We start from the raw sequence: 10,178 nt of genomic DNA, 5'->3' as shown, positions 1-10,178 counted from the left end.
TGCCCTGGGAATGGGTCATAGAATCTTAGAATGGCTGAGGTTGGAGGGGAACTTAAAGATCCCCTATTTCCATCCCCCTGTCGTGTGCTGGTGACCCCCCAGCTCAGGCTGCCCAGGGCCCATCCATGGACTCAGGCACCCAAGCTCTGGGCAGCACTGCCAGGGCCTCAACACCCTCTGAGTAAAGAATTTCTTCCTAATAGTTAAATAAGAAGCCAATTCCTCAAAGCCACGTTCGATACTGTTTTCCTCTCACTGATCTGCTCGAGTTGGGGCCGTGATTTATTGCAGGGTAATATCAGGACTCAGACAAAAAAAGATCCCTTCTGGCCTCAGAAACCATCAATACGGAGGGTTGGGGAAAGAGGAGACGTCTGGTGGAAGTAATTTAGGGGGTTCTCTCTCCTCTTTGTACCTGGGGGCACGCACACACTGCTGTGTTCCAGTGGGGCTCCAGCCTCTGCAGTGCATGTGGTGCTCAGCGACAGTTATTTTCCACACCGTATTTCTGCCTGGGTTTCTATTCCCCTCCAGGGAAATCAGTAACAAACCCTGCAACAGGCAACCAGAAATTAGCACGCTCAGAAAGAGGAAAGCACTGGAAATTCAGCTGCACACTGAAAGCCAGATGAACACAATGGAGGGCTCCAAGCACATCACTACCTCTGGAGATGCAACAGCTAAAGACCTACAGACTCAGTGCAGCTTACAGCAGTTGGACTTGGTGATCTTAGTGGTCTTTTCTAACCTTTATGATTCTGTGAATACCATCAGGACAGGGACAAAGCACGGACAGGGCATATACATGCTGTTCATCCACCAGCAGCCCAGAGCTCAGGCTTTGATGGCTGTGGCCATTCTGTCCTCCCACACTTCTCCTGTCATCCTGCTCCAGGCAGAGGAAAAGAACACAAAGGACACATTCGTTCCCTGTGTTAGTCAGACTGGACAGATGCCGACAGACACCCCAGCTCCACAGCATAAGGGCAAAGCCTACAGCAATGGCTCTGAGCCGTAGGGGACATTGGAATGAGGTTCAATCCAACAGCAAACTGTCGCCCAACAGTACAAACCTCCCAGTCATCCTCCACACACAAAGTTTCCTCCACTCATTGCATTAAGCTGTGCCATCAACTACGCATTTGCCAATTCAGAGTCATTAAGACTGCAAAAGACCTCTAAGATCATCAAGGTGAAGGCCAACCCCAACCCATCACCACATTGCCCAAGTCCCTGAAACAATGCTTTAGCTCATTTGGAGAAGGGAGAGGCAAATTTCCTGTACAATAAAAAAGCAAGCAGAGGGATAATGATAGGGATGATGGAAGGCAGCTTGGCATGCTGGCCCTAAGACAGACATCTGCAGTCAGCTCAATGCACACCTCTCTGCTCTGACTAGAAAATAATAATAATCACAGGATCATTGCAAAGTCAATAACTCTGAGACGGTCGAGAATTACTTCCACTCACTTCATAATCTCTTATCCTGCCGAAAGCAAGACGAGGGTGTTCTCCAGGTTGAGAGAAAGCATCCTGTCCTCGGCTCGCCTTGGAACACACAGAGCCAACAACCCTTCTGCGCTTCACATCTCTACACTGTCCCTGCAATTTGAAATAGCAAACGGATAAAGCGCCAATTAAAAGCTAAATCAAGCTGTGGTGAGTGCTGGGCTAAGCTGGCATTTTCAAAGGATGGTTCCTCAGGCTGGTGGAAACCAAGAGCAACACATCCAAAGCTCTGCAGCAGCTTCTGCTCAGCGCCTTTGAAATCTCAGCCTTTTGTCTGGGGTTTTGCTGAAAGCACAAGGACCACAGACAGAGGCTTTTACCCTGCAGCTTCAGGCTTGTCCATCAGCCCCCCATGGTACAGCTCACAGCTTATGCTCAGCAGGAAACACATCTTAAATATCAAACACGTATTGGTAGCAAAAAGAATGCCGCAGGTAGACCTGTTGGTTAAAGATCTCACAGCTGGAAGAAGGGCAGCTCTACAGGGTGGGAAAAAGAGTGTATTCCTAAAAAAAAAATGGGGAATATCAGCTTGGAATATTAAGGAAGTTTTGGAATGTCTGTTGGTTGAGCACAGCCTGGTCCCTGTTTCTTTTAGACCCTCTTGCCTTTTTGGAATGGTACGAAGAGACCCAGTGCAGGGGCTGCCCCATTGCTTTCCACCCCATTGCACTCCACCTGCCAACCCCAAATGCAATCAATGTAAAAACAATCAGGATCCCAGCAGCACATTAAGAGCAAGCCTGCTGAAAGCGTGGGTTTTTACAGACCCCCTCATGGCTGGAGCCATAGGGTAGAAGGAAAGCAGATTGAGAACAACACACTGACCTTTCCAGATCTGCTTCCATCCCATCTCCCAACCTCCAGTCCCGGCCTGCAGCCAGAACAAAGCATCCATCATCGTTTACCACCAAGCTGCAGGAGGGGATGGGGAAATGGAAGGGAGCTGTAATTACACTGCCGGGCTTGGCACTCCTTGTCCCATCTCCACCTTCCATTTGTCACTGCAGAAATAATATGGAAGCAAAGCTGTAACGATCCAGCTTCTGCCTAAAGATACGCAGCACGGCAGCAGCTTTAATGTTGCAAGCATAAAGGCAAGTCAGCGTGGCCTCTGCTTTGCTGTGCTTCCTGAGGACAATCCAAACAAACACACAGAGGGGACAGATTTCACTGAGTCCCCTTGCTCTCTGCAGGACTAACTCTGTGCCCATTTCCCAGCCATCCAGAGGTGAACTGAGACCTCCAAGAGGATGCATCTGCCTCTCAGTTCCACGCAGTTGAGATGCCTTCCATAGGAGCCCTCTCTCTGCAGCCTCCTGGGTGAGGGGATGCTCACAGCACACAGACCCTCTGTGAGACACCAGGATAATTTATCCTGGAGGATTATCCAACCCAAGTCATTCTATGATTCTAGCATTCAAAACCACATCTCATAGCACAGCCTCCCAAGAAAAGTCCCCCCAGCATCCTCACTGCAGGCAGCTGCAGAGCTCAGTGCTGAAAGCCTGCTCTGCTGAATGGGGGAGGTTAATTACTGCGATCAGAAATACCCAGAGGGAAAAAAAATGCTATGCCAGATATTACCAATTAACCCAGAAATCTAAACATCACAATCACTGCAATTAATAGGATGCTACACTCGCACTAATTAGCAGGCTGCGTGCAAGGCAGATGTGCCAGGAGGGAGGGAGCAGCAGGGGGGGCCCTGGGGATGCAGCCGATCCCAGCTCCTCATCTCATCCCATCCCTGCACTTCTGGGGCTGCACCACGGCCACAGGAAGGGTCCCACACACAAGGAGGGCCTCTTGTGTACACTCTGCACAGAGGACAACGCTGTTCTCTTGGGAGAACACCCACTGCCCCCTTGCGCTAGGAGTGCTGAGAGCACAGCAATATGAAGACTAGGTAAAACAAAAACCAACCCCTTATCCTCCCAATGGAGCTCCTGAGAAGTCATGGATGCCTCAGCCCAGATGTGTTCAAGGCCAGGTTGGATGGGACCCTGGGCAGTCTGACCTTGCACTTTGTGCAGTGGTTGACAGCCCTGCCCACAGCAGGAGGACTGGAAATGGATCATCTTTGAGGTCCCTTCCAACCCAAGCCATTCTGTGATGATCTGTTGGCTCCAAAACTGATGCTGTAATGAAGGTCAGCGTGAGCCATTCCAATCACCCATCCCTAAGCACTGCAGCCTGTGAAGCATTGGCAGAACTGGGGATCCCATCTTCCCACCAGCACTCCTGTGATGGTTTTGTTTTGTGATGATTTTCCTCAAAAGAGGAGAAAGGGCTTCCTCAGCACAGAGCCAACCCTCTCACTAACAGCAGCTTTGTTCCTTAAGTAACCTGTTGGTCCTAACTGCGAGCCTGCAAATTTAACTTATCGAGAGCAAGACGATGCAATATAATGGATGTGATGTCAAGAAAAATTAAATCAAGTGTCAGGATAAAATTCCAGGGGGGAACATACTTTTATGATTCATAATGCCAACCAATTATCTCCCTGACAGGCCGAATGGCTGTATTTTATCATGCCCAGCAGCCTGGAAAGGGAGTTGTGCAAATTGGCGAATAAAAAGATCCTTTAACAAACTCGGACTCTTTAATGATGGCCCCTCATGCACTTCATTTTTCAGCACCAAATGACAAAAAGAAAAAGAAACCCCAGCACGTGCTGGAATTGAGACCTTCCCAACAAAGCATCTGTGCCAGGGTGGGGGTCATTACCCTGTGCCCAAGAGCTCAGGCCTCACACAGGCTCTTCTCGTCTCAAAGCACCTTGCATCTTTTCCTTCCCAACAGCTGCCATGCTTCAGCGCCACTCGCTTTGGGCACTGGGACGTGAAACCAAGGGTTGCATTTCCATCAGAGCTGTGTAGCAATTTAATATCTCCACTAGGTACAAAACGCTGCCCTTGGTGGTGACTGCCCCCCAAATTACAGCAGGCGCTGTGGTTCAGCAGCAGAGGAAGCAGAGCTAATGTAGCTGAATGTTTGTTTATGCACGATGTTTACTGCTGTTGTCTCACTGGGCATCAGCAGAAAGCACCCAGGTCAGGCTGCAATGCGAGACATCTCCATGTACTTAAGTTTGCAATGCACAGTACAGCACACAGGGCTAACAGGACTCAAAGGCAATGAGAAATTCCAGCTATTAAACCAAATCTCAGCGCTCTCACCAGCTCTGTGCACAAAGCGTCAATTATTTTCACTAAAAATGAGCAAAAGTGTCCTTAGTACCTCCTGCACAAGGAACCAGCATAGAATCATAGAATTAACCAGGTTGGAAAAGACCTTGAAGCTCATCAAGTCCAACCGCAGCCTAACCAGTACCCGGACTCTAAAAACCCTCCATTAAATCATATCCCTGAGCATCTCACAGAGCTTCTCCATCTGGACAGGCCTGAGGTCTGCATCCTAGAGAGTAAAGAAGGAAAAACCAAGCTGCCACCAGCCACACCATAGAATCATTAGCACTGGAAAGGACCTCTGAGATCATCCACTCCAACACATCTTCACCACATTCACTCAGAGAACCACAGAATCATTAAGGTTACCCAAAAAGAGGCTTCCAATGCTTTCTATCTCCAGTAATAACATAATTCCTGACTGGCACAGGATGATTTCAGAGAGGTGTTTGATGAGCTCTAACCCCATTAGGGAGAGCAGCAGGAAAGGGCTGAGAAGGGGCTGAAGGGCACATGGCTGTAGGGCAGCCGTCACCCATCAGGGTGCCATGAGGAGGCAGCTTTGGGTATGAGGGCTCACTGTGTCCCACTGCCATCTCTCACAGCATCTGAATGGCCCAGAATAACTTTCCTTCCTTTCCGATGCACCACGGGGCTGCTGGCTGAAAGCGCACGTGCGTGCACGTGTGGACACACACACAATCCCCACCACACTAGAGGCAGTGGCACACACTCATTATGTTTTAAATAAAGCACTTTTAAATCGCTCAGAATTTAGCAACAATCTCCATGGATACCAATCACTGAAATCCCTGTGTTACCATGGCAGCACCTTCCCCATCTCGCCTATTTATCCCAGAGCTGACACACCATTTATCTGAGTGATAGGAAAAGAAGCTGAAAAGCAACCGCTCCCTAAGCACACAGCCATAAAAACCCCTCAGTGAGGAAATAACTATTAATAGTGATGAAACAGCCCCAGTCCGGAGCCGCTTGGTGCCCACTCACCACAGCAATTGCAGAGGATGAGGCAAACAAACCATGGTTTCCAGCAGTGAGGCCGAGTGATGGGAAGCACAGATACATGCATCTCCGCAGCCGTGAGGCTTTCAGGAGCAGTGCTGGCCGTGCAGCCAGGTGAACCATACATAAATGTCCCATGCTATGCCCTTATGGTGCCTGCTGGGGTAATACTTGAGATGCTGGAGATCATCACGGTGTTTAATTTCACGACCCACCTGACAAAGCAGCGCTGTCTATTATTCACTGTGTCTTCAAGAGTTGAGCACAGTGGGGCTGCAACCTGCTGGGAAACACATTTAACTCAGCCCCAAGTGCTGCAGAGCTGAGTGTGTTAAGCACAGGGGAGCCACTGCTGAGCTCCCAGGCAGGAGCTCACACATCAGCATTCAGCCCCTTGCAGCACAGACAGGAACAAAGCCTTTGCCTGGTGTTTCTGAGGCAATGCCAGCACACTGAGCATGCTGCGTGTCCAAAACACTGAGCAAAAGGGCAAGGAAATAGCAGCAAGCCAAGCCCTCCACCTGCATGTCCCATTCTTCCTGCACCCCCTTATGAAACAAGCACAAAAAGCTCCCAAACACCAGCCCTCCTTTCCTCAACGTTCAGTTTTCAGACCTTTCATCCAGAAGACCTTCACGCTTCAAAGGCACGAGGCAGCCGCAGGGAATGGGATCCTTTGGGAAAAGGGCACACTGTCACACCTAAGCACAGAGGACACTTGTTTGTAGGCTGATGACAATACACTGGGCTCTTCCTTCTGGTTCTCATCCACAGCTGGCACTATTTGGGAAAGAAGCTTTGAATTTTTCTTACCAGCCCTCGTGAAAGCATCACAGTCTGAGTTTTACCCAGTGACCCATCCCTGAGAAGGGCAATTTGAGTATCAGAATATACTGAATAACTGTGCTCTGCAGAAACGCATCACTGCAATGAAATTAACCCTTCAAAGCCTTCCGATCGAGTCAATCGGATCTGGGGAGCAGGCTGCTCAAATTACTGACATTACTATGCAGATCTACACCTGGGAAATGGGATGAAGTTAATAGAAACTCAGCATCAGCACTGATGCTTTGTATACTTACAAACTGCTTTGAGTCAAAAGGTTAACACACTCAGACGGGTCCCTGTGGGAGAGCCCTTAGAGATTGATCTCCAATTTCATCCAATATCCAGACAAATCTCTTTATTACAGACCTAAAGTAGCCTCAGCATCACACAAATGAGATGGCTGAAGGCTGCGTGAGGAACAGAAGGTCATTGCAGGACACCTGGAACAACAGCGCACAGCAACTCAGCGAAGGTGCTTTGGAGGTACTGCATCTTCTCAAGCTCATGAGCCATGAGAAACACAGATTGACTGCAGTGTGCAGAAAGGCTGTTAATTACAAGACCATGAGTCGCTGCAAGCATCTGTGATTCACAAGAGGACTCCAGGAGACTGAAGACACATAAGTGCCTTGCAGCCTTAGCCAACACACCAACTGCTGCAATGGAGATGGGTAAAGGTGGAAGCTCAGGTCTTGACGCTGTTGGGGGAAAGATTTGCAAAGTGCAGACAAGAAGGCCCAGTTTGCTGTGTGCATAAAAGTCTACAGGAAGAACACCCCAATTAAAGCAGTTCTCTGCTGCACAGAATTAGGACAGTTGCTGCCAAAGGGGTCCAGAAGCACATGGCAGCAATGGGAAGATGTGGCCACGTGCAGGGCTGGATCCACAGCCATCTCTCCCAAGGGTCTTCCCACAGAGAAGGCCAGAATGGACATGTGCATCCAGAGCAACCATGCAGGAGAGCTTGATGCTTCTCTCATGGAAGCACAAATCTTCCCTCACTCACTGCCATTGAAACAAACAGGCTTTTCAACATGAGCAGAGGCATGGGAGGGCTCTGCCCATGGTGGGATTTCAACCTCAAGATCTATGTGCAATCCCTAGACCCGCTCTGCATGCCTACAGCCAAACCACCTGGAAGGACGGAGCCATTCCATTTTCAAAAGGCCACTCATCCACCCTACAGCTATGAAATCCTAATCACAGAAGATGAAATGAGATCAAGCAGTCTGAAAAAGCCACCACTTACATGCTGTTTCCCTGCTGTTTGCTCTATGGCACTTCATATCCCCTAACGCTATCACTCATGGCCATAAACACACATGGAACTTTCACGGATCTATAAAATAGAAGATTACAGCCAGAATAAACAACCATAAACCAAGCTCAGACACAGCACTATTAAATAAAAGCCAGAAGGAATCACAGCAATCTTCCAGCCTGATTTCCTGCAGAAGAGAGACTGGAGAGTTTCCTCCCCCTCCTGTTTCACACACAATGACACAAATAAGGAAACTGAGAAAAGCACCAGCATAAGAATCCAAGGCTGCTTCCTCCATTAGTAGCAAACATATACACAGTCAAGAAGGACAGCGAGCTGTCAAGATGATGCACACTAAAAATACAGCAGCCCCCTCCAGTACTTTGAGGAGCTCATAGGGAGAGCTGGGCTCCTTTCAAATCAAGCGTTTTGATCTGTGAATTTGTTATTCCAAGTCTTACTCCAAGGGGAAAACAGGAAGCAATCAGCATATTAAGAATCCTTTGAAGGTATCTTTCCTAAGCATCACAAAAGAAAAAGGAAGGGGGGGGGGGGGGGGGAGAAAGAAAGATATACATTTGATCCTCTGGCAACAATTCAGGGCAAAGGCAGATTTCAGGCTTGAAACACAAATGCTGTGCAATGGGCTCAGAGGTGATTCCAAGCGAAGGGACTAAACCAAAGAGCAACACAGGGACATGAAAAGAGAACTGCCACCCTGAAAACAGAGCTCTGACTTGCATCGACTGTGTCAGAGATGCACTGGAAAAAACCATTTGCTTTGGAAACAGCCTATAGGTTGATTGAAGGACACCTTCATGTTCCCCTCTGTGGCAGAATTTCACGACCCGCTCAGCTCTTCTTGCTAAAGGATGAGAAGAGCAACAAGATTAATCTCCCTTTACAACAGAAGGCACGTTTCAGATTCACCTAAACTAACCACTAACTGCACTGGAATTTATCCTGAAAGAGTCAGCCAACGTTTCAAGGTTTTACACAGATAAATTTGTCCTTGATCAAGGCCTGAATGAATATCAAGCACTGAGATCCACCTGCAGACAACAGCAATGTCAGGACGTGCTTCCAGCTCTATAACCTTACAACTGTTGAACAAAGACTGACAAAAACCATAACACACCAGTGGCCAGCACACCTGGGCAACACACACTACCAGTAAACAGAGAGCACAGCATACACAGCAACCTGCAAACAGGACAGCATCCAGTTGAGATGTGAACCTTAAGTACTCTGTAACCATCTCCACTGACACTTACCTGCAATGGGCAAGTGAAAATGCACCGCAGCAGCCTGGAAGGAAGCAGGAGGTGCTATGCTTCACCACCACATCACTATCACTTTTGGTTTTTGTCAAAGTCCCTCTTTGAAAGGCATTATAAAACCATTGCAATATTCAGAGATGGATGCGAACAGTTAGACGTGTTCATAAAAAGGTCTCACTCTGTAAGATAATCGCCTTAAAACCAAGCTGCTCTACATAGCTACTGGCCTCATTCGAATTCTGTTTGTATTTGATGCGGCAGAGACCTTGACCACAGAGCTTTGCCTCTTTCTTGGCATTTCAGTAGATTATCTCATCGCTTCACCATCGCCTTAAGATTAAGCTTGTTTCACTACAGATTCAGCCGATACTGGCTCTGTGTTGAACCAGCATCGCCCACGTCGTCCCTGTTACAACACAGCATTTATTTCCTAAAAAGTTGCAGGATTGGCTTATCTGCATTTCCACCACTCAGCCCCTGTAAGCAGGATCAAGGGGAGCACTAATGCCCGGTGGAAATTTCACTGAATCAAAACCCTTCACATCTGAGCAGAGCTGACTGACTGCTCAGCCTGTCTGGTTTCTGGGAATCAGGAACAGCAGTGACATGCCTAGTGGGAACGTTTCCAATAGCTTTAAGGAAGAAAAAGGAGTATTACTGGACCTAAAATTAGACATAAAACACAACACTTAGGGGTACATGTACATTCCTCTGCTCCTGCCCAGAGAACAGGTAGAACATTACATTTTTGGAAGCATCTAGCTCCAAGCGTTACAGGATCAGAAACATTGACAGCTTGTGAAGTATGGGAGCAGCAGCTGGTAGCAAGGAGCCTGAGGCACAGCACAGCTCCTTTGCAAAGTACCAGTCCCTCTTTTAAGTCACTGCGTGGTGCTGGCATACAAGGATCTCAGCAAACAGCAGAGCCCTAAAGACAAATGTGCTCGAGATGAAAGACTGGGATGGAAGGAACATCAGGAGAGCAATGGTCTCCCTCCCCATCAGCCCTGGCAGAATAGCTTGTAGCCAAGAGAGAGCAGGATTGTCATTCCTTTCCTGCAAATCAATCTGATTGATTAGCACTAA

Source organism: Coturnix japonica, chromosome 9 (genome assembly GCF_054131305.1).
Source record: "Coturnix japonica strain WE chromosome 9, WE-NBRP24, whole genome shotgun sequence".
NCBI lineage: Eukaryota > Metazoa > Chordata > Aves > Galliformes > Phasianidae > Coturnix > Coturnix japonica.
Note: the sequence above shows the minus strand (reverse complement) of the source record.